Source organism: Azolla caroliniana, unplaced genomic scaffold (genome assembly GCF_043228905.1).
Source record: "Azolla caroliniana isolate FFs.n. ecotype wild unplaced genomic scaffold, voAzoCaro1.0.p SCAF_5, whole genome shotgun sequence".
NCBI lineage: Eukaryota > Viridiplantae > Streptophyta > Polypodiopsida > Salviniales > Salviniaceae > Azolla > Azolla caroliniana.
The window spans coordinates 17,976,481-18,000,273 of NW_028230440.1; the positions used below are offsets into that span (position 1 = coordinate 17,976,481).

Consider the following 23,793-nt stretch of genomic DNA (forward strand, 5'->3'; position numbering starts at 1 on the left):
TTCTCCGAGAGCTCATGAGCCTTGCTCTCTTCACTGAAGTTGTTGTACAGGCTCATGTCGATGAAGCACCATATGTATGCTGTCCTCTTCATGTGCATCACCTCCCACACTGTGGCATCAATCTTGTCCGGTCTCTTGTCCCCGAACTGAACTGGAAACCAAAGATCTTTGACCATGAGCATGTCCCTCTTCTTCGACTTCCACATTGAGTAGTTGGAGCCGTTGAGCTTGAACATGCCACCGAACGATTCTTCCATTTTCTGTTTTGTTCGCTTTGATACCAGTTTGTAGAGAATATGCGGAATAATCTTCGGCCACAACTGAGACTTAGATCACTTAATGATAATCAAACACAGTACAAATGGAGAAATGGAAGTAAGTACACAAACAGAAGAGAATGCGCAGGATGTTAAAATGGAAAAACCCTAAACGGGAAAAACCACGGGAGCCCATAGACTCCGAACTATCACTATGTAAGGAGAATACAACAGGGGAGCACAGAGGCAACGACCTCGTGCTCACAGTCTTCACCTGGTGACGGTTACAACAGAGATTCACTAAGTCTCTCTCTCTCTCTCTCTCTCTCTCTCTCTCCCTCTGCTACACTCTGCACAACAGTTACACCAATAACTCTATACAACAAATAATGACCACACCTACCAAGAGTTTGCCCTAGGTCATATTTATACTAATATGATTTTCGGGCTATTTACAAATATAGCCCTAGTGGGCTCTCTAGAACATATTTACATATATGTCCCTTCATCATCCCATCCGGAGGGACCTAAATCCTAACAAGACGTTCTATATCACTCACTCTCCCTCTCCCTCTATGTATATATGCATACAACGATAATAATAACAACCTTATAATGTGATTTCCCTAATTCATATTTATACTTATATGACTTCAGGACTATTTACAAATATAGCCCTGACAAGCCCACTAGAAACATATTTACAGATATGTCTTGGGATCCGGTACACACTGGATCCATCCGGATACCTTTTCGGATTCATCCGATCTAGCTTTCGGATCCCATCCGGAGGGAACGCTTTCCCAACAAACTCCCCCTTCACTCCGGCATGTGATGTCTTGTCAATCCGATCCGTCTCCTGCACACGTCTAGCTTGTCGGCTGACAACACTTTGGTCAGCATGTCTGACCCGTTCTCCTCCGTGTGGATCTTCGTCAGCCGGAACTATTTATCTTCCACCTTCTCTCGGAGCCAGTGATATCTCCTCTAGATGTGCTTGGTCTGGGAATGGTAGGTTGCGTTCTTCGCAAGGTGGATGACACTTTGACTGTTGCAGTAGAGCCGGAATTCCTCCTGCTGGATCCCTAGCTCTCCGATGAAGTCCTTCATCCAAATTACCTCTTTGATGGCTTCTATAGCCGTCATGTACTCTGCTTCCGTTGTCGATAGTGCAACGGACTTCTGTAGCCTCGACTACCACAATACGACTCCTCCTGCATATGTCATGACATATCCGGATGTAGACCGGCTAGTATTTTCATCAGCCAACATGTCTGAATCGGTGAAGCCTTCCAATAAGGGTTTGCCAGAGCCAAACAGGAGGCACATGCTCGAGGTGCCATTCAGGTATCGAAAAATCAACTCGAAAGCAACCCAATGTTCTCTTACCAGATTGTTCATGAATCGGCTCCGACTGCATATCTGATGTCTGGTCGGGTACACACCATAGCATACAACAAGCTTCCTACAGCACAGGCATATGGTATGTTCATCATATCCGACTTCTCTTCCTTTGTCTTCGGGCTCTGCTTTTCGGATAACTTACAGTTTGCCGGAAGTGTTGACCCCACTAACTTTGCATCTGACATGTTGAACCTTTGAAGCACCTTTGTCACGTACTTCTCCTGTGATAGCCACAATTGCTTCTTCGTCTGGTCTCAAACTATGTGCATCCCCAATATCTGCTTCGCCGGACCCATATCTTTCATTGCAAATGACCGGCTCAAGGTCTTCTTCAGCATCCCGATTTTGATACTGTCCTATCCGATGATCAACATATCGTCCATGTATAGCAGCAATATCAGGAAGTCTCCTGCGTTGAACTTCTTCACAAATACATAGTGGTCGGCTTGCGTCTTGTGGTATCCTTGGTCAATCATGAAGGAGTCAAACTTCCGGTACCATTGCGAGGGAGCTTGCTTCAGTCCGTACAAGATCTTCTTCAACCGGCACACCAAGTGCTCCTTCCCTTTCTTGACAAATCCCTCCGGTTGTTGCATGTAGATTTCTTCTATGAGATCACCGTGTAGGAACACCATCTTGACGTCTAGTTGCTCTACCTTGAGATCCATGCTCGCCGCTATGCTCAACACTGTCCGGATGGATGTCATCTTCACTACCGGAGCAAAGATCTCGTCCAAGTCCACTCCTTTCTTCTGTTGGAAGCCCTTCACCACAATGCGGGCCTTATACCTTGGTGGATTTTTGGAATTTGCCAGTTTCAGTTTGTACACCCACTTGTTCCGGAGCGCTCTCTTTCCTTTCGGCAACTCCGTCAATTCATATGTATGGTTCTCATGCAGGGAATCCATCTCGTCCTGCATGGCACTTAACCACTTGCTGTTGTGGGTGTCTTTCTTCGCTTCCTCAATGCTTTCTAGCTCCCCCTCGTCGGTCAACAACACATGCTCTGCATTAGGTATCTTCGGGGGGGCCTTCTCTCTTAGAGAGGATATCTCCGTCCTTTATTTTCGACCACCGGTTCCTCCATTTGTTCTTCATCCAAATCGGATTTAGGGTGTTGTCCGGTTCCGGTGTCCAATTCTTCTTCTTCGATCGGTTCGATTTCTTGTCCGAATCCAGCCAGTTCTTCGAGTGTCATCCGGCTTCCGGTCGAATGGGTCCTTGTGTCTTTCGCTTGATCTCTGTTGGTTGACCCGAAGTCCACTATCTTCTTCTCCGACTCCCAGTCGGCAATGTTCTTGTCTTCCATGAAGACTATATCTCGACTCCGGAAGACCTTCTTGTCGACCAAGTCCCATACTCGATATCCGAACTCATCATCGCCGTATCCAAGGAATATGTATGGCCGAGACTTTCGATCCAACTTTGCTCTCTTGTCCTTTGCAACATACACGTAAGCTAGACAACCGAACGCCTTCATATGCCAGTAAGACACGTCTTTACCGGTCCATATTCCCTATGGTGTGTCTCTTTCCAAGGGTGCTGAGGGTGATCTGTTTATAACATAGGTCATTGTCATCAACACCTCAGCCCAAAACGTCTTGGGTAACTTTGCATGTGCTAGCATGCTCTGGACCACGGTTGTTAGGTACGGTACGGATACCATACGTATTTAACGTATTAATACCCGTATAGTACCTCCCAATTTATAAATACGTAAAATACGTTTTTTTAATATGTTAAATACTTATAAAATACGTATAGTACGTTGTCGTGAAGATTTTCGTCCACAAGCGGAAACCGGGAAACATTGGCTACATCGGCGGGGTGCAGCGTGTGTACGCACCCATGTACATTTAGTGTGAATATTGAGGGCGCCTTTATGGCGCCGAAGAGTAGTCAAGTCGGGATAGACGATCCCATGAAAGTCGGGATTTGTCCCACATTGTAACGCATCCCTCTCCTTGTTCTATAAAAGGAAGGGAACGCCCTTTATGGAGGGGTTGCCCATTTTGCATTAGAGGGTATACCGTTAGGTTTAGAGTTAGCTTCTTCTTCTTCTTCTCCTTCGTGTTCGCTTAGGGTTTGCAGCAGCTCATCTCCTGTGCAAGACCCCGCTCGGCGCGACGAGCTGAGAGCTCCCCGACGGCGGCTTGGCAGTAGACGACTACTGTAACCTACCTCAGCCTAGCTCGACGCCGGGAATGTATTCTTCCTTTTATATATATATATATACGTTGCGTCTGTCTGTGTATATTCGCGTCTCTGTTGGTGTCGGGTGCTTCCCCTTTCCTGCGTTTCCCTGTACATAAAGGCGTGAGTAGGGTCGGCATGTGTGTGTGTGTGTGCGCGTGTGTGTGCGTGAGTCGGTGTTAACGCGTGTTCCCTCTCTTTCTCTCTCTCCCTTCGGTAGCTTCCGGTGTTCTTCTGGGATCCCCCGGAAACGGTGAAGCGCGACTTCCTACGCTCCGTCGCTCCCTAGTCCAAGACCCTCGTGGTCCCGCCTTTCTCCACGCACGCGCGTAACAACGCGACAACGTTAAATACTTCTAGAATTTTAAAATTATTTACCTTTCTAAAAAATATCTATAATATTGTAAAAAACATATATGTTTACACAATTTTGTGATGTACAATATAGTTCTACATCCTAAAATGCATATACAACATTTGAACATTTCACATCCGAAAATACTTGTAGTCATATGGATGTCGACATTCCCTTATTCTATATATAAGTGTAAGTGTGTATCACGATGTTCTACTTCAAATTGTAATTATTTACAATTATGCCTTCATAGATTGCGGAATCGTCTACGATTATCACACTCATGATAGGTTTCTCTTTTCTTCTTTTTCTTCTTCTTCTTCTTCTTCTATCTACTGCGATTATCACACTCAGGACAGGTTTATATCTTCTTTTCCCTCTTCTTCTTCTTCTTCTTCTTCATCGTCGTCACTTCTATTCTTCTTTCTTCCTTCCTTTGAGTTCTTTTTCACTAAAATCTTTTTTTTCTTTTCCTTTTTGTTAGGGTTTTACTTACATTTTCTTTATAAATACGTATTATACTTGTTTTATTATAAATACGTTAAATACCGTATTGGACAAATGTACATGATATTTGACTGAACAACATTGAGGTATAGTACGTACTATACAAATGATGAGGTACTATACGTATTTAAACGTTAAATACGGGTAAGTAAACAACCATGCTCTAGACTCTCTCTATCACTGTCCGGCTCATTTTCTCCGCTAACACGTTCAGTTCTAGTGTCTTTAGCACGATGAATTTGAGTCGGATTCCCTTCGACCGACAGTAATCCTTAAATTGTCCCTGGTATTCTCCTCCGTTGTCCAGTCAAATCGCCTTCAACTTCTAGACAGTTTCCCTTTCCACTCTCGCGTGGAAGTCCTTGAAGACAGATAGTACCCGGTCCTTCGTCTTCAGCGCTGAGACCCACAGCTTCCAGTTGTGGTCGTCTATGAATGTCACGAAGTAGTGTGATCCGGCATGTCACTTCGTGTCCACTTGACATACATCAGTATGCACAAGTTCCTGCGGTGCATTCCGTTTGATCGGTGGTCTTGTCCAGAAAGAGGTTTGGTTTTGTTTGCCGGCCAAACAATCAGTGCATCTCTCAAGTTGCATGTCTTTCACCTCCGGAATGAGGTTATGATCGGTAAGTCTTCTCATCCCTTTTTAGCTCATGTGACACAACCTCTTGTGCCACAATGTTAGGAATATATCCCTCTAGTGGGAGGAGCCAATTGTTTGGGCTGAGCACTAATGGTTGAAGAGTCGACTATGAGGAAATCGCTTGTGAGAGTTGACTGGGTGAGTCAACAGAAAGGAGATCCAGGTTGAAGACGCAACCAACTAGTCAGGCCGACCACATACTCGATGACTATGCCGACTAGTCGGACCGACTGAACATTTGATCCTAGAGTCAGCTGATAGCTATTTATTATTATTATAGATAATAATAGTTGTGGTGTATAGTAGGGGCTACACTTGTAAATAGCAAATACAATGTGTTAGTATAGATACACCTACGACAAACGTTGTAGTGAGGGTTGCAAGAATAGTTTGTGTTTTCTCTATTGTAGCAAGCGATAGGGAAGAGTGTGAACAAGAGGAGAGAGAGCGAGAGCGAGCGGTGCCATAGCTATGTTCTGTAACAGCATACGCCAAGAGCCCTGTGTAGTTGATGCACTCGGTGTAGAGAGTTTTGTACTCTAATCTCGTCATTGTATATCCAATGTATACTGAAGCTCTGTTCTATGTGGTTTTCTCCCGTTTTAGGGTTTCCACATCAAATCTGTGTACATTATTTTTTTGTGTTTCCGAACTGTGTATTTTCAGCGCATCCCCTCTTGTGGATTGATGATTCGCTTCTCAATAAACTAGTATCAAAGCTTGACGTGCAAGCATGGAAGGAGGTGTGAGTGGCTCATAGGCTTCCTAGGAATGATAGTTCTAAACTCTCAGAACTATGTAGACTCGAAGATAAAGATGGAGGACCTTCTCATAGTCAAAGACCTGTACGAGCGATCGACATAGCAGAAATACCCATGGGGGTATTAGAGTCAGAATGGAAGCTTCTTAACAGAAAGGTGGTGGCCACCATCTGACAGTGCATCGATGTAAGTGTCCTTCAGCATTTGGCAAATGACACAAATGCCCACGAGATGTGGTAGAAGTTGTTAGGTCTATATGAGAGGAAGAACACCCTCAATAAAACCTCATTGATGAGAAAGATCGTATGACTGAAGTACTAAGACGATGAGAGCATCGTCAAATACATCGGCACATTCATGGGTATTTAAATCAACTTGCTGCAACCAAGTTTCCCCGTGATGATGCTATGCAGGCCATCCTGCTGATGTGCACACTACCGAATAGCTGGGAGAACCTCTCGGTTACTCTCAGCACCTCCTGTCAAGAAGAGAACTTGTCTTTACAAATGGTGAAGACAAGCATCCTGAACGAGGAAGAGAGAAGGAAGGACAAGGGTGTCCTAGTCTAGTCGGAGTCAAATTTGACTCAACATACCGAAAGGGGAAGAAACCGGCAAAGTAGTCCACCAAGGAGAGAAAAGTCTCAAGCCAGGTCGAAGTCCAGAGGAAAGCTTGTGTGCTTCTATTGTGGAAAACCTGGACACTTCTAGAAGGTCTGCTGACACGCGAGGAATGACAAAGGTGTTGGTAATGGTGTCAAACCCAGGAATATTCCTAATGAAAAGGGCACTTCAACCATTGCTACGAGCAATGAAAAACTTTTGTTCATCTATGAACAGACAAGTGCAAACCAAGCGATTGAGGAATGCACTTGGGTGATCGACTCCGGTGCATCTTTCCATATAACTCCGTCGACAGAGTATTTCTCGACTTACATAGCTGGGTATCATGGTTATGTAAAGATGGGTGACAATGGGGAGTGCAAGATAGCCGGAGTCGGATGTGTCTGCCTGAAGACGTCGACAGGGTGTTGGCTAACTCTAAAGGATGTTCGACATGTCCCCGATATCAGACTGAACCTGATATCTACTGGAGGACTAGATGACGAAGGCTACAGTGGTAGCTTTCGGAATGGCAAGTGGAAGTTCTGTTGTGGAAACCTCATAATGGCCCGAGCACAAAAGGAAGGCACATTGTATATGATGCAAGCCCGACTGAGCAAGTCGGAAATTAATGTGGTAGCCGACTTGGCACGACAGATATGGCATAAGAGGTTAGGCCACATGAGTGAGAAGGGACTGCATCTGTTGGCCGACCAGAAGATTCTACCAGAAGTAAAGGGAGTGCACCTAGAGAAGTATGTCGACTGCTTAGTCGGAAAGCAGAATAGAGCAGCATTCCACACACGGCCACCAAGAAGAAGAGAAGTTGCACTAGAATTGGTACACATGGATGTGTGTTATGTAGATGCTCCATCGCATCTAGGCGGACAATATTTTGTGACTTTCATCGACGACTATAGTTGGAAGTTGTGGGCTTTTGTACTAAAGTCAAAAGATCAAGTACTGTCATTTTTCAAGGAGTTCCAGGCAAGAGCTGAATGGGAGTCAGATCTGAAGTTAAAGGTTGTCAGAACTGATAATGGTGGTGAATATAAAGGGCAGTTTGAGGAATACTACAAGGCCCAAGGTATTCGAATCGAATACACAGTACCGAAGACCCATGAGTTGAACGGGCTTGCAGAGAGGATGAACTGGAAAATCATGGAGAGAGTAAGGAGCATGATGTCGCATGCTAAACTGTCGAAAATATATTGGGTTGAGGCGATGTATGCGACTATTTATCTGATCAATAGGTCCCCCTCAGTACCGTTGAAAGGTGTTGTCCCACAAAGGGTGTGGATAGGAAAGGATGTCTTCTATCGACACCTGAAGGTGTTTGGATGCCTAGTGTATATGCATGTGGCTAAGGATCAGAGGTTGAAGCTCGGCAATAAGTCGAAAGCATGCATATTCATGGGATACTCAGAAGATGATTTCGGCTATAGGCTATGGGACCTAGTCGACAAGAAAGTAGTGAGTTTTTGGGATGTATTCTTCTTGGAAGACAAGATGATAGAGGACTGGAAGCAATAGAAGTCGGAATTGTCTACCTAGTCAACCCCTACTACTATCGACTTGAGGCCAAGCGAACCGATACAGTTCGCACAGCCGAATCCGAGTCAGTTGACTCGGAGAGACCGACTGACTATGAGTCTGAGTCGGCTGAGTTGTTAAGATCAATCAAGGAATACGAGTTGGATTCGTCTAACCTTCAAAAGCTGATCGACATATATGAACCCAAGCAAAGAGGAGAGTCGACAGAGACGCTCGAACGAGAGCCGACAACGAGTGGGAGGAGATACCCACTCTGAGAAAGGAGAGTATCGACAACAAATGCCAGTCAATACATCCTCTTGACTGATGAAGGTGAGCCAGAATGCTATGATGAAGCCATTGCCGACGAACACAGAGAGAAATGGTTGAACACGATGCAAGATGAGATGGACTCCTTGCACGAAAACTACACCTACGACCTGATAGAATTACCCAAAAGGTAAGAGAGCAGTCTGAAACAAATGGGTCTACAAGGTGAAGATTGGAGAAGTTGACAGTGCACCTAGGTATAAAGCCCGCATTGTTGTGAAGAGTTTCCAATAGAAAAAGGGCGTCAACTTTGACAAAATATTCGCTCTAGTCGTGAAGAATACATCCATTAGAACTGTTCTGAGCATAGCTGCTAGCATGGATTTGGAGATCGAATAGTTGGATGTCAAGACGACATTCTTGCAAGGGGAGCTAGATGAAGAAATTGACATGCAGCAGCCCAAAGGCTTTGTGGAGAAAGGGAAAGAGAATCTGGTGTGTCGACTGAAGAAAAGCTTGTATCAGTTGAAACAAGCTCCACGCCAATGGTACAAGAAGTTCCAATCCTTCATGGTGGAACATGGGTTCTAGAAAACACAGGTTGATCAACCATCATAATATAATTTTACAACGTAGGACAAACTTACATTATATCGGATGGTCGTCTTAGCTCAGCTGGTAGAGCGCGTGGCTTTTAACCACATGGTTGTTAGTTCGGTTCCCACAGACAGAGAGAAGTTCAACCATCTCTTGCTTTCTCAAACTTTCCTCCCCATTTGATGCATTCGTTGTACAATATGCATACATTGAGCAACTTTGTTTCGTGGGCGAGGTTTAGTATATGAATTCTTGTACAATATTCATACATTGTGAAACCGTATCTTGTGGGCGAGGTTTTGGATGAAGTCGGTCGTGTTTCCCTACATTGATTTGCATGGTCTTTTTCACTCTCAAAAATGAGGAGAGAGTGTGTTTCGCATAGAATCACCGTCATAATATAATTCTACCACCTAAGACACACTACATGGCCGTCTTAGCTCAGCGGGTAGAAATCGTGGCTTTTAACCATGTGGTCGTGGGTTTGATTCCCACAGACGGTGAGAAGTTTAACCTCTTGGAAATCGGTCCCTCTGGATGGGATCTGGTTATGAATGAAGAGGACCCGATGAGAATTGAAAGAGATTTGAAAACTGGATTGGGATGACCCTTGAGAACCGGAAGAGATCCGGAAACCGTATCGGATGGATCCGGTGAGAACCGAAAGAGAAGATATATTTGTAAATATGTTTTGAGTATGGCTATTGAGGCTTTATTTGTAAATAGTTCTAAGTTCAGATGAGTATAAATATGACTTAGAGCAATCACTTTGTTAGAGTTGTTGTCATATTGTTGTATGAGGATAACTGTTCTAGAGAGAGAGAGAGAGAGAAAGAGAGAGAGAGGAGATACAGAATGATACTCTTTTGTAACCGCCGCTCGGCGAAGAAACAGAGCTCGAGGTCTTTGCCTCCAAGTCTCTGATTGTACCTTTATCATATAGTGATAGTTTGGAGTTTGTGGGCTCCTGTGGTTTTTTCCCTATTAGGGTTTTCTACGTAAACATCTTGAGTACTCTCTATTGCTTGTGTATATACGTGCGTTCACTCTCTATTTCCCATTTCTATGTTTCATTCTCATTCAAGTGATTCAGTACTCGGTTGTGGCCGAGCAATATTCCTCGTTGTTCTCTTCAATCTGGTATCAGACCGAACAACACAAGAAATGGAAGAATCGTTCGGCGGCATGTTCAAGCTCACCGGATCTAACTACTCAGTGTGGAAGTCGAGGATGAGGGATATGTTGGTGATTAAAGATCTTTGGTTGCCAGTTTAGTTCGGGGACAAGAGACCGGATAAGATCAATGCCACAGTGTGGGAGGTGATGCACATGAAGACGACGGCATACATTCTGTGCTTCATCGACATGAGTCTAGACAACAACTTCAATGAAGAAAGTAAGGCTCATGAACTCTGGGAGAAGATCGGCATCGTGTTCCAGAACAAGAATGTCGTTAATCGGTTTTGGTATTCCGAAAGTTAGTGAGGCTCCGGTACCAAGACGGCTCTAGTATGGTGGAGCACATGAATACCTTCCAGGGGTTGATACATCAAGCAACCTCGTTGGAAGTACCTCTCGCCGATGAGGTACTCGCATTACTCCTGCTCGGTTCCCTCCTGGATAGTTGGAAGACGTTGGTTGTCACGTTGGGCCGGAAGGAAAACAGTTGTCCCTAGCAAGAGTCAAGTCAAGCTTGCTAGATGAAGAAGCTCACTGGAAGGACTGGGAGCCTGAAACCGATCCGAAGTTCTTGGTCACGGAAGATGACCACCAACTGGGGAAGAGGCCGGTATTGGAGTCCCCAAAATCGGGACAAATCGGGGGCGAGGTCAAAGTCAAGGGAGAGGCCTACCTGCTTATATTGTGGGAAGTCGGGGCACTTCCAAAAAAACTGTCGGCACTTCTAGAAAGAGAAAGAAACCGGCACTACCGATTTGAAGAAGAGTTTGGACCAAAACGGTTTGGACTAGAGAGGCCCGGATTGGAAGGGAACATCGGCAATCGCGACAAGTGAAGAAGAACTAATGCTCATTACTGAGGAGAATGAGTTAAATCTTGTCAGTGACGAGACAACGTAGGTTGTCAATTCCGGAGCGTTGTTCCACCTGACACCAGACCGGAGATGCTTGTCACGGTTGTGTCCGTATGGGGAATGAAGGTACATGCCGAATTTTTGGGATAAGACGTGTTGTTAATGACATCAACCGAATGTAAATTGTTGTTGAAAGAGGTTTGACACATTCGAAAGGTTCGGTTGAGCATAATATCAACCTTGTCTTGTGGGCGAGGTTTAGTATGACATCTTATACAATATCCACACATTGAGGAACCTTATCTTGTGGGCAAGGTTTAGTATGAGAAGTTAATCATGTTTCCGTACATTGATTTGCATCCCTCTCGAAAATGAGGAGAGAGTGTCTCTCGCATAGATTGACCATCATAATATAATTCTACAGCTTGGGACACACAACATGGCCGTCTTAGCTCAGCCGCTAGAGCGCGTGTCTTTTAACCACGTGGTCGTGGGTTCGATTCCCACAGACGGCGAGAAGTTTAACCTATCTCTTGCTTTCTCAAACTTCACTTCCCATTCCATGCACTCGTTGTATAATATGCATACATTGAGCAACCATCTCTTGCTTTTTACCACGTGGTTGTTGGTTTGGTTTCCACAAACGGAGAGAAGCTCAACCATCTCTTGCTTTCTCAAACTTTCTTTCACATTTGATGCATTCGTTATACAATATGTATACATTGAGCAACCTAGGACACACGATATGGCCGTCTTAGCTCAGCCGGTAGAGCGCGTGGCTTTTAACCACGTGGTTGTGGGTTCGATTCCCACAGACGGCGAGAAGTTTAACCTATCTCTTGCTTTCTCAAACTTCACTTCCCATTCCATGCACTCGTTGTATAATATGCATACATTGAGCAACCATCTCTTGCTTTTTACCACGTGGTTGTTGGTTTGGTTTCCACAGACGGAGAGAAGCTCAACCATCTCTTGCTTTCTCAAACTTTCTTTCACATTTGATGCATTCTTTGTACAATATGTATACATTGAGCAACCTAGGACACACGATATGGCCGTCTTAGCTCAGCCGGTAGAGCGCGTGGCTTTTAACCACGTGGTTGTGGGTTCGATTCCCACAGACGGCGAGAAGTTTAACCTATCTCTTGCTTTCTCAAACTTCACTTCCCATTCCATTCACTCTTTGTATCATATGCATACATTGAGCAACCTTGACTTGTGGGCGAGGATTAGTGTGACTTCTTGTACAATATGCATATATTGAGCAACCTTGTCATGTGGGCGAGATTTAGTATGAGAAGTCGGTCGTGTTTCTTTACATTGATGTGCATGCTCTTTTTCTCTCTCGAAGATGAGGAGAGAGTGTCTCTCGCATAGATTCTCCATCATAATATAATTCTACAACCTAGGACACGCGACATGGCCGTCTTAGCTCAACCGGTAGAGCGCGTGGCTGTTAACCACGTGATCGTGGGTTCGATTGCCGCAGACGGCGAGAAGTTTAACCAATATCTTGCTTTCTCAAACCTCACTTCCCATTCCATTCATTCGTTGTATCATATGGATACATTGAGCAACCTTGTCTTGTGGGCGAGGATTAGTGTGACTTCTTGTATAATATGCATATATTGAGCAACCTTATCATGTGGGCTAGGTTTAGTATGAGAAGTCGGTCGTGTTTCTTTACATTGATGTGCATGCTCTTTTTCTCTCTGGAAGATGAGGAGAGAGTGTCTCTCGCATAGATTCACCATCATAATATAACTCTAAAACCTAGACATACGACATGGCCGTCTTAGCTCAGCCGGTAGAGCGCGTGGCTTTTAACCACGTGGTCGTGGGTTCGATTCCCACAGACGGCAAGAAGTTTAACCGATCTCTTGCTTTCTCAAATTTCACTTCCCATTCCATGCATTCATTGTATCATATGCTTACATTGAGCAACCTTGTCTTGTGGGCGAGGATTAGTGTTACTTCTTGTACAATATGCATATATTGAGCAACCTTGTCATGTGGGCGAGGTTTAGTATGAGAAGTCGGTCCTGTTTCTTTACATTGATATGTATGTTCATCTTCTCTCTCGAAGATGAGGAGAGAGTGTCTCTCCCATAGATTCACCATCATAATATAATTCTACAATCGAGGACACACAACATGGCCATCTTAGCTCAGCCGGTAGAGCGCTTGGCTTTTAACCCCGTGGTCGTGGGTTCGATTCCCGCAGACGACGAGAAGTTTAACCGATCTCTTGCTTTCTCAAACTTCACTTCCCATTCCATGCATTCGTTGTATCATATGCATACATTGAGCAACCTTGTCTTGTGGGCGAGGATTAGTGTGACTTCTTGTACAATATGCATATATTGAGCAACCTTATCATGTGGGCGAGGTTTAGTATGAGAAGTCGGTCCTGTTTCTTTACATTGATATGCATGTTCATCTTCTCTCTCGAAGATGAGGAGAGAGTGTCTCTCGCATAGATTCACCATCATAATATAATTCTACAATCGAGCACACACGATATGGCCGTCTTAGCTCAGCCGGTAGAGCGCGTGGCTTTTAACCACGTGGTCGTGGGTTCGATTCCCGCAGACGGCAAGAAGTTTAACCTATCTCTTGCTTTCTCAAACTTCACTTCCCATTCCATGCATTCGTTGTATCATATGCATACATTGAGCAACCTTGTCTTGTGGGCGAGGATTAGTGTGACTTCTTGTACAATATGCATATATTGAGCAACCTTGTCATGTGGGCGAGATTTAGTATGAGAAGTCGGTCGTGTTTCTTTACATTGATGTGCATGCTCTTTTTCTCTCTCGAAGATGAGGAGAGAGTGTCTCTCGCATAGATTCACCATCATAATATAATTCTACAACATAGGACACGCGACATGGCCGTCTTAGCTCAACCGGTAGAGCGCGTGACTGTTAACCACGTGATCGTGGGTTCGATTGCCGCAGACGGCGAGAAGTTTAACCGATATCTTGCTTTCTCAAACCTCACTTCCCATTCCATTCATTCGTTGTATCATATGGATACATTGAGCAACCTTGTCTTGTGGGCGAGGATTAGTGTGACTTCTTGTATAATATGCATATATTGAGCAACCTTATCATGTGGGCTAGGTTTAGTATGAGAAGTCGGTCGTGTTTCTTTACATTGATGTGCATGCTCTTTTTCTCTCTGGAAGATGAGGAGAGAGTGTCTCTCGCATAGATTCACCATCATAATATAACTCTACAACCTAGGACACACGACATGGCCGTCTTAGCTCAGCCAGTAGAGCGCATGGCTTTTAACCACGTGGTCGTGGGTTCGATTCCCACAGACGGCGAGAAGTTTAACCGATCTCTTGCTTTCTCAAACTTCACTTCCCATTCCAGTCATTCGTTGTATCATATGGATACATTGAGCAACCTTGTCTTGTGGGCGAGGATTAGTGTGACTTCTTGTACAATATGCATATATTGAGCAACCTTATCATGTGGGCTAGGTTTAGTATGAGATGTCGGTCGTGTTTCTTTACATTGATGTGCACGCTCTTTTTCTCTCTCGAAGATGAGGAGAGAGTGTCTCTCGCATAGATTCACCATCATAATATAATTCTACAACCTAGGACACGCGACATGGCCGTCTTAGCTCAGCCAGTAGAGCGCGTGGCTTTTAACCACGTGGTCGTGGGTTCGAGTCCCGCAGACGGCGAGAAGTTTAACCGATCTCTTGCTTTCTCAAACTTCACTTCCCATTCCATGCATTCGTTGTATCATATGCATACATTGAGCAACCTTGTCTTGTGGGGGAGGATTAGTGTGACTTCTTGTATAATATGCATATATTGAGCAACCTTGTCATGTGGGCGAGGTTTAGTATGAGAAGTCGGTCGTGTTTCTTTACATTGATGTGCACGCTCTTTTTCTCTCTCGAAGATGAGGGGAGAGTGTCTCTCGCATAGATTCACCATCATAATATAATTCTACAACCTAGGACACGCAACATGGCCGTCTTAGCTCAGCCGGTAGAGCACGTGGCTTTTAACCACGTGGTCGTGGGTTCGATTCCCGCAGACGGCGAGAAGTTTAACCGATCTCTTGCTTTCTCAAACTTCACTTCCCATTCCATTCATTCGTTGTATCATATGGATACATTGAGCAACCTTGTCGTGTGGGCGAGGATTAGTGTGACTTCTTGTACAATATGCATATATTGAGCAACCTTATCTTGTGGGCTAGGTTTAGTATGAGAAGTCGGTCGTGTTTCTTTACATTGATGTGCATGCTCTTTTTCTCTCTCGAAGATGAGGAGAGAGTGTCTCTCGCATAGATTCACCATCATAATATAATTCTACAACCTAGGACACGCGACATGGCCGTCTTAGCTCAGCCGGTAGAGCACGTGGCTTTTAACCATGTGATCGTGGGTTCGATTCCCGCAGACGGCGAGAAGTTTAACCGATATCTTGCTTTCTCAAACCTCATTTCCCATTCCATTCATTCGTTGTATCATATGGATACATTGAGCAACCTTGTCTTGTGGGTGAGGATTAGTGTGACTTCTTGTATAATATGCATATATTGAGCAACCTTATCATGTGGGCTAGGTTTAGTATGAGAAGTCGGTCGTGTTTCTTTACATTGATGTGCATGCTCTTTTTCTCTCTGGAAGATGAGGAGAGAGTGTCTCTCGCATAGATTCACCATCATAATATAACTCTACAACCTAGGACACACGACATGGCCGTCTTAGCTCAGCCGGTAGAGCGCGTGGCTTTTAACCACGTGGTCGTGGGTTCGATTCCCGCAGACGGCAAGAAGTTTAACCGATCTCTTGCTTTCTCAAATTTCACTTCCCATTCCATGCATTCGTTGTATCATATGCTTACATTGAGTAACCTTGTCTTGTGGGCGAGGATTAGTGTGACTTCTTGTACAATATGCATATTGTTGGTAGACAGGTCCCTCCGGATGGGAAGAGAGAAGAACAGTGCCGACGAACATACTCGGCCGAGGCCGAAACGGTATGAACCGGATGAGGAGTACCCGACTGCGGAGAGTCAGATGGTGTAGGCCCGACTGCGGGAACCCGGATGAGGAGTACCCGACTGCGGAGAGTCGGATGCTGTAAGCCCGACTGCGGAGAGCCGGATGAAGCTCATCAAGGCTACATTTGTAAATAGCCGAAAAGTCATATTAGTATATATATGACTTAGGGTAAACTTTTAGTTATTATGTTGTTATTATTATTCTTCCTTGTTGGTGCAAGAAGAAATTAGAGCGCGTAACTGTACAGAGAGAGAGAGAGAGAGAGAGAGAGAGAGAGAGAGAGAGAGAGAGAGAGAGAGAGACGAGGTCGTTGCCTCTGTTGTAACCGCCGCCTGTGGCGAAGATCTGTGAGCACGAGGTCGTTGCCTCAGTGATCTCACTGTTGTATATTTCTGCATAGTAACAGTTTGCAGCTTGTGGGCTGCCATGGTTTTTCCCCCTATTTTGGGGTTTTCCACGTATACCTCCTGTGCACCATTTCTCTCCTTATCTTTTGTGTCGCGTTTTCATTACCTGTTTTTTCTGTGTATGTAAAGAATCTCGGTTGTGGCCGAGCGTCGGACATAAGGAACCTCGAGTTCCCAACACATATATTGAGCAACCTTGTCATGTGGGCGAGGTTTAGTATGAGAAGTCGGTCCTGTTTCTTTACATTGATATGCATGTTCTTCTTCTCTCTCGAAGATGAGGAGAGAGTGTCTCTCGCATAGATTCACCATCATAATATAATTCTACAACCGAGGACACACGACATGGCCGTCTTAGCTCAGCCGGTAGAGCGCGTGGCTTTTAACCACGTGGTCTTGGGTTCGATTCCCGCAGACGGCGAGAAGTTTAACCGATCTCTTGCTTTCTCAAACTTCACTTCCCATTCCATGCATTCGTTGTATCATATGCATACATTGAGCAACCTTGTCTTGTGGGCGAGGATTAGTGTGACTTCTTGTACAATATGCATATATTGAGCAACCTTGTCATTTGGGTGAGGTTTAGTATGAGAAGTCGGTCGTGTTTCTTTACATTGATGTGCATGCTCTTTTTCTCTCTGGAAGATGAGGAGAGAGTGTCTCTCGCATAGATTCACCATCATAATATAATTCTACAACCTAGGACACACGACATGGCCGTCTTAGCTCAGCCGGTAGAGCGCGTGGCTTTTAACCACGTGGTCGTGGGTTCGATTCCCGCAGACGGCGAGAAGTTTAACCGATCTCTTGCTTTCTCAAACTTCACTTCCCATTCCAGTCATTCATTGTATCATATGGATACATTGAGCAACCTTGTCTTGTGGGCGAGGATTAGTGTGACTTCTTGTACAATATGCATATATTGAGCAACCTTATCATGTGGGCTAGGTTTAGTATGAGAAGTCGGTCGTGTTTCTTTACATTGATGTGCATGCTCTTTTTCTCTCTCGAAGATGAGGAGAGAGTGTCTCTCGCATAGATTCACCATCATAATATAATTCTACAACCTAGGACACGCGACATGGCCGTCTTAGCTCAGCCGGTAGAGCACGTGGCTTTTAACCACGTGGTCGTGGGTTGGATTCCCGCAGACGGCGAGAAGTTTAACCGATCTCTTGCTTTCTCAAACTTCACTTCCCATTCCATGCATTCGTTGTATCATATGCATACATTGAGCAACCTTGTCTTGTGGGCGAGGATTAGTGTGACTTCTTGTACAATATGCATATATTGAGCAACCTTGTCATGTGGGCGAGGTTTAGTATGAGAGGTCGGTCGTGTTTCTTTACATTGATGTGCACACTCTTTTTCTCTCTCGAAGATGAGGAGAGAGTGTCTCTCGCATAGATTCACCATCATAATATAATTCTACAACCTAAGACACGTGACATGGCCGTCTTAGCTCAACCGGTAGAGCGCGTGGCTTTTAACCACGTGGTCGTGGGTTCGAGTCCCGCAGACGGCGAGAAGTTTAACCGATCTCTTGCTTTCTCAAACTTCACTTCCCATTCCATGCATTCGTTGTATCATATGCATACATTGAGCAACCTTGTCTTGTGGGCGAGGATTAGTGTGACTTCTTGTATAATATGCATATATTGAGCAACCTTGTCATGTGGGCGAGGTTTAGTATGAGAAGTCGGTCGTGTTTCTTTACATTGATGTGCACGCTCTTTTTCTCTCTCGAAGATCAAGACAGAGTGTCTCTCGCATACATTCATCATCATAACATAATTCTACACCTTAGGAGAAACCAACCCCGCAGGGCTGACTTATCTCAATCGGTAGAGCACGTAGCTTTTAACCACGTGGTCATGGGTTCGTTCCCCATAGACGGCAAGAAGTTCAACCCATCTCTTGCTTTCACAAACTTCCCTACCCATTCCATGCATTCGTCATACAATATGCATACATTGAGCAACCTTGTCTTGTGGGCGAGGTTTAGTATGAGAAGTCGGTCGTGTTTCCTTACATCGATTTGGATGCACTTTCTCTCTCTTGAAGATGATGAGAATGTGTCTCTCGCATAGATTAACCATCATAATATGCATACATTGAGGAACCTTATCTTGTGGGCGAGGTTTAGTATGAAAACTCGGTCGTGTTTTCGTTCATAGATTTCCATCGCACTCGAAAATGAGGAGAGAGTGTCTCTCACATAGATTCACCATCATAATATAATTCTACAAACGTAGGACACATGGTATGGCCGTCCTAGCTTAACCGATAGAGCGCGTGGCTTTTAATCACGTGGTCTTGGGTTCGACTCCCATAGACGGCGGGAAGTTTAACCTATTACTTGCTTTCTGAAACTTCACTTCCCATTCTATGCTATGCATACATTGAGCAACCATCTCTTGCTTTTAACCACATGGTTGGGTGTTTGGTTCCCACAGACAAAGAGAAGCTCAACCATTTCTTGCTTTCTCAAACTTTCCTTCACATTTGATGCATTTGTTGTACAATATGCATACATTGATCAACCTTGTCTTGTGGGCGAGGTTTAGTATGACTTCTTGTACAATATGTATAGATTGAGGAACCTTATCTTGTGGGCGAGGTTTAGTATGAGATGTCGGTCGTGTTTCCGTACATTCATTTGCATCGCTCTCGAAAATGAGGAGAGAGTGTCTCTCGCATAGATTCACCATCATAATATAATTGTACAACCTAAAATAGACGACATGGTCGTCTTAGCTCAGCCGATAGAGCGCGTGGCTTTTAACCACGTGGTCGTGGGTTCGATTCCTACAGATGGTGAGAAGTTTAACCTATCTCTTTCTTTCACAAACTTCATTTCCCATTCCATGCATTTGTTGTATAATATGCATATATTGAGAAACCTGGTCTTGTGGGTGAGGATTAGTATGACTTCTTGTACAATATGCATATATTGAGCAACCTTGTCTTGTGGGCGAGGTTTAGTATTGAGAAGCCGGGGCAATTCCAAAAAAATTGTCGGCACTTCTAGAAAGAGAAAGAAACTGCACTACCGATTTGAAGAAGAGTTTGGACCAAAACGGTTTGGACCAAAGAGGCCCGGATTGGAAGGGAACATCGGCAATCGCGACAAGTGAAGAAGAACTAATGCTCATTACTGAGGAGAATGAGTTAAACCTTGTCGGTGACGAGACAACGTAGGTTGTCAATTCCGGAGCGTTGGTCCACTTGACACCAGACCGGAGATGTTTGTCACGGTTGTGTCCGTATGGGGAATGAAGGTACATGCCGAATTTTTGGGATAAGACGTGTTGTTGATGACATCAACCAGATGTAAATTGTTGTTGAAAGAGGTCTGACACATTCGGAAGGTTTGATTGAACCTAATATCAGCCGGTCGGTTAGATGATGAAGGCTACACGGGTAGCATCAGGAACGGAGTTATGAAGTTCAGCAAAGGGAGCCTAATAGTGGCTCAAGCCCGGAAGGTCAACACATTGTACTTGATGAATGCTCGGATATGCCGGGAAGAAGTGAACGTAGCATCCGACACTGCCGGTGAGCTATGGCACAAGAGACAGTGTCATGTGAGCCAGAAGGGGACAAGAAGACTTCCCGAAGACAACCTCATTCCGGAGGTAAAAGACGTGCATCTTGAGAAGTGCACCGATTGCTTGGCCGGCAAGCAAAACCGAACCTCCTTCCGGTCAAGACCACCGATGAGATGGAATGCACCTCTAGAGCTGGTGCATACCGATGTGTGTCAAGTGGGCACAAAGCCACATGTCGGATCGCAGTACTTCGTGATGTTCATAGACAACCATAGCCATAAGCTATGGGTCTCACCATTGAAGACGAAGGATCAGATGTTGTATGTCTTCAAGGAACTCCACACAATAGTGGAAAGAGAAACCGGTCGGAAGTTGAAAGTGGTTCGAGCAGATAACAGAGGACAGTACCGAGGATAGTTCGAGGAGAACTTCCAGTCGAAGGGAATCCGGCTTGAATTCACCGTGCCGAAGATGCCGGAATTGAACGGGATGGCCAAACGGATGAACCGGACCGTGATGGAGAGATTCTTGAGCATGCTGGCACATGCAAAGTTACCCAAGACGTTTTGGGCTGAGGCGCTGACGACAGTGACCTATGTGATAAACATATCACCTTTAGTACCCTTGGACGGAGACACACCGCAAAGAGTGTGGACCGATAAGGACATATCCTACCAGCATCTAAAGGTGTTCAGATGTCTTGCTTACATGCATGTGGAGAAGGACAAGAGAGCAAAGCTGGATCCGAAGTCCCGGCCATGCATATTCCTTGGATACGGCGATGATGAGTTCGGTTACCGGGTGTGGGATCTAGTCAACAAGAAGGTGTTCCAGAGTCGGGACATAGTCTTCATGGAAGACAAGACCATTGTCGACTGGGATTCGGAGAAGAAGGTGATGAACTCTGGATCATCCAATGAAAACCAGCTTGAAGACACAAGGACTTACCTGGATGAAAACCGGATGTTAGCCGGTAACCGGATGATACTCGACGAACCGGCCGGATACGGACAAGAAACCAAACCGACTGAAGAAGAAAAAGAAAAAGAAGACACCAAAACCGAACAAGATCCCAAATCAGATGAGGATGAGGAACAAACGGAGGAACCGGTGGTCAGAAACCAGAGACGGAGATATCCTCTCTGAGAGAGAAAAGCCCCCCAGAGATTTACGGATGTAGAGCATGTGCTACTAACCGATGAGGGGGAATTGGAAAGCTTTGAAGAAGTAAAGAGAGACACCCACAACCGCAAGTGGTTGAGTGCCATGCAGGACGAGATGGATTCCCTGCATGAGAACCACACGTATGAACTGGTGGAGTTGCCGAAAGGAAAGAGGGCACTCTGGAACAAGTGGGTGTACAAGTTAAAACCGGGAGACACTGGAAATCCACCAAGGTACAAAGCCCGAATCGTGGTGAAGGGCTTCCAGCAGAAGAAAGGAGTGGACTTCGATGAGATCTTTGCCATGGTAGTAAAGATGGCATAGCGGCAAGCATGGACCTCGAGGTAGAGCAACTGGACATCAAGACGGCATTCCTACATGGCAACCTTGAAGAAGACATCTACATGCATCAACCGGAAGGATTTGAGAAGAAAGGGAAGGAGCACCTGGTGTGCTGGCTAAAGAAGAGCTTATACAGATTGAAGCAAGCCCCCCAGCAATGGTACCGGAAGCTCAACTCCTTCATGACCGACCAAGGGTACCACAAGATGCAGGCCAATCATTGTGTGTTTGTGAAGAAATTTGACGAAGGATATTTCCTGATACTCCTCCTATATGTGGATGATATGTTGATCGTCGGACGAGACCAAGGCAAGATTCAGATGCTGAAGAAGGCTCTGGACCGGACCTTCTCAATGAAAGACTTGGGTCCGTCAAGACCGATATTGGGAATGCACATCATCTGGGACCGGTCGAAGAAGCTATTGTGGTTGTCATAGGAGAAGTATGTGACAAAGGTGCTTCAACAGTTCAACATGCCGGAGGCGAAACCGGTCGGATTGACACTTCCGGCAAACTACAAGCTATCCGGAAAACAAAACCCAAGGACAAAGGCGGAGAAGACGAATATGATGAAGATTCCATATGCCTCAGCCATCGGAAGCTTGATGTACGTGATGGTATGTACCCGACCGGATATCGGACATGCAGTCGAAGTGGTGAGCCGGTTCATGAGCAATCCCGAAAAAGAGCACTGGAACGCGGTCAAGTGGATACTCCGGTATCTGAAAGGCCACTTGAGTATGTGCCTCCGGTTCGGCTCTGGTAATCTCCAACTTGACAGATTCACGGATTCAGATATATCGGCTAATGCGGATACCAGCCGGTCTACATCCGGATATGTCATGACTTATGCAGGGAGAGTTGTATCGTGGCAGTCGAGGCTGCAAAAGATGGTTGTGTTGTCAACCACAGAAGCGGAGTACATGGCAGCTGTGGAAGCCGGCAAGGAGATAATTTGGATGAAGTACTTCATCGGAGAGCTAGGGATCCAACAAGAGTAATACCGTCTCTACTGCGACAGTCAAAGTGCCATCCACCTTGCAAAAAACGCGGCCTACCATTCCCGTATGAAACATATACATCGGAGGTACCGTTGGATCCGGGACAGAGTAAAAGATCAAGAGTTCATGCTGACGAAGATCCACACGGAGGAGAACGGGTCGGTTATGTTGACCAAGGTGTTGACAACCGACAAGCTAGATGTGTGCCAAAAGCGGTTCGGGCTGATGAGACATCCCAAGCCAGAGTGAAGGGGCAGATTGTTGGGAAATCGGTCCCTCCGGATGGGATCCGGTTATGAATGAAGAGGACCTGGTGAGAAACGGAAGAGATCCGGAAACCGGATCAGATGAACCCGGTGAGAACCGGAAGAGAAGACATATTTGTAAATATGTTTTGAGTAAGCCTATTGAGCCTATATTTGTAAATAGTCCTAAGTTCATATGAGTATAAATATGACTTTGGGCAATCACTTTGTTAGAATTGTTGTCATATTGTTGTATGAGTATAACTGTTGTAGAGAGAGAGAGAGGAGATACAGAGTGATACTCTATTGTAACCACCACTCGGCGAATAAACAGAGCTTGAGGTCGTTACCTCCGAGTTTCTGATTGTACCTTTATCATATAGTGATAGTTTGGAGTCTGTGGGCTCCCGTGGTTTTTTTCCTATTAGGATTTTCCATGTGAACATCCTAAGTACTCTCTATTGCTTGTGTGTGTACGTGCGTTCGCTCTCTATTTCCCATTTCTATGTTTCATTCTCATTCAAGTGATTCATTACTCAGTTCTGGCCAATCAATACTCCGCCTTGTTCTCTTCATAACCCATCTCTTGCTTTCTCAAACTTCACTACCCATTCCATGCATTCATTGTATAATATGCATACATAGAGCAACTGAGACTTGTGGGGGAGGATTATTGTGACTTCTTGTACAATATCCATATATTGAGCAACCTTGTCATATGGGCGAGGTTTAGTAAAAGAAGTTGGTCGTGTTTCTTTACATTGATGTGCATGCTCTTTTTCTCTCTCGAAGATGAGGAGTGTCTCTCACATACATTCACCATCATAACATAATTCTACACCTTAGGAGAAACCAATGTCACACCGCATGGCTGACTTATTTAAGTC

The 23,793-nt window shown here is 45.0% G+C and overlaps 18 non-coding genes across 18 annotated transcripts; all 18 read left to right on the plus strand.

Moving 5' to 3' along the window:
* The first annotated feature begins 11,599 nt into the window (after nt 1-11,599).
* TRNAK-UUU (transfer RNA lysine (anticodon UUU)) lies at nt 11,600-11,672 on the plus strand. The gene has a single exon. It is a non-coding gene; the product is annotated as a tRNA-Lys (tRNA).
* A 233-nt stretch (nt 11,673-11,905) lies between these two features.
* Nucleotides 11,906-11,978, plus strand: TRNAK-UUU (transfer RNA lysine (anticodon UUU)). The gene has a single exon. It is a non-coding gene; the product is annotated as a tRNA-Lys (tRNA).
* A 233-nt stretch (nt 11,979-12,211) lies between these two features.
* Nucleotides 12,212-12,284, plus strand: TRNAK-UUU (transfer RNA lysine (anticodon UUU)). The gene has a single exon. It is a non-coding gene; the product is annotated as a tRNA-Lys (tRNA).
* A 295-nt stretch (nt 12,285-12,579) lies between these two features.
* TRNAN-GUU (transfer RNA asparagine (anticodon GUU)) lies at nt 12,580-12,652 on the plus strand. The gene has a single exon. It is a non-coding gene; the product is annotated as a tRNA-Asn (tRNA).
* A 294-nt stretch (nt 12,653-12,946) lies between these two features.
* TRNAK-UUU (transfer RNA lysine (anticodon UUU)) lies at nt 12,947-13,019 on the plus strand. The gene has a single exon. It is a non-coding gene; the product is annotated as a tRNA-Lys (tRNA).
* Nucleotides 13,020-13,314: 295 nt separating this feature from the next.
* TRNAK-UUU (transfer RNA lysine (anticodon UUU)) lies at nt 13,315-13,387 on the plus strand. Its single transcript has one exon. It is a non-coding gene; the product is annotated as a tRNA-Lys (tRNA).
* A 295-nt stretch (nt 13,388-13,682) lies between these two features.
* Nucleotides 13,683-13,755, plus strand: TRNAK-UUU (transfer RNA lysine (anticodon UUU)). Its single transcript has one exon. It is a non-coding gene; the product is annotated as a tRNA-Lys (tRNA).
* Nucleotides 13,756-14,050: 295 nt separating this feature from the next.
* TRNAN-GUU (transfer RNA asparagine (anticodon GUU)) lies at nt 14,051-14,123 on the plus strand. The gene has a single exon. It is a non-coding gene; the product is annotated as a tRNA-Asn (tRNA).
* Nucleotides 14,124-14,418: 295 nt separating this feature from the next.
* TRNAK-UUU (transfer RNA lysine (anticodon UUU)) lies at nt 14,419-14,491 on the plus strand. The gene has a single exon. It is a non-coding gene; the product is annotated as a tRNA-Lys (tRNA).
* Nucleotides 14,492-14,786: 295 nt separating this feature from the next.
* TRNAK-UUU (transfer RNA lysine (anticodon UUU)) lies at nt 14,787-14,859 on the plus strand. The gene has a single exon. It is a non-coding gene; the product is annotated as a tRNA-Lys (tRNA).
* A 295-nt stretch (nt 14,860-15,154) lies between these two features.
* TRNAK-UUU (transfer RNA lysine (anticodon UUU)) lies at nt 15,155-15,227 on the plus strand. Its single transcript has one exon. It is a non-coding gene; the product is annotated as a tRNA-Lys (tRNA).
* Nucleotides 15,228-15,522: 295 nt separating this feature from the next.
* TRNAK-UUU (transfer RNA lysine (anticodon UUU)) lies at nt 15,523-15,595 on the plus strand. Its single transcript has one exon. It is a non-coding gene; the product is annotated as a tRNA-Lys (tRNA).
* Nucleotides 15,596-15,890: 295 nt separating this feature from the next.
* TRNAK-UUU (transfer RNA lysine (anticodon UUU)) lies at nt 15,891-15,963 on the plus strand. Its single transcript has one exon. It is a non-coding gene; the product is annotated as a tRNA-Lys (tRNA).
* A 988-nt stretch (nt 15,964-16,951) lies between these two features.
* Nucleotides 16,952-17,024, plus strand: TRNAK-UUU (transfer RNA lysine (anticodon UUU)). The gene has a single exon. It is a non-coding gene; the product is annotated as a tRNA-Lys (tRNA).
* Nucleotides 17,025-17,319: 295 nt separating this feature from the next.
* Nucleotides 17,320-17,392, plus strand: TRNAK-UUU (transfer RNA lysine (anticodon UUU)). The gene has a single exon. It is a non-coding gene; the product is annotated as a tRNA-Lys (tRNA).
* A 295-nt stretch (nt 17,393-17,687) lies between these two features.
* On the plus strand, nt 17,688-17,760 carry TRNAK-UUU (transfer RNA lysine (anticodon UUU)). The gene has a single exon. It is a non-coding gene; the product is annotated as a tRNA-Lys (tRNA).
* A 295-nt stretch (nt 17,761-18,055) lies between these two features.
* TRNAK-UUU (transfer RNA lysine (anticodon UUU)) lies at nt 18,056-18,128 on the plus strand. Its single transcript has one exon. It is a non-coding gene; the product is annotated as a tRNA-Lys (tRNA).
* A 1,222-nt stretch (nt 18,129-19,350) lies between these two features.
* Nucleotides 19,351-19,423, plus strand: TRNAK-UUU (transfer RNA lysine (anticodon UUU)). The gene has a single exon. It is a non-coding gene; the product is annotated as a tRNA-Lys (tRNA).
* Nucleotides 19,424-23,793: the final 4,370 nt, after the last annotated feature.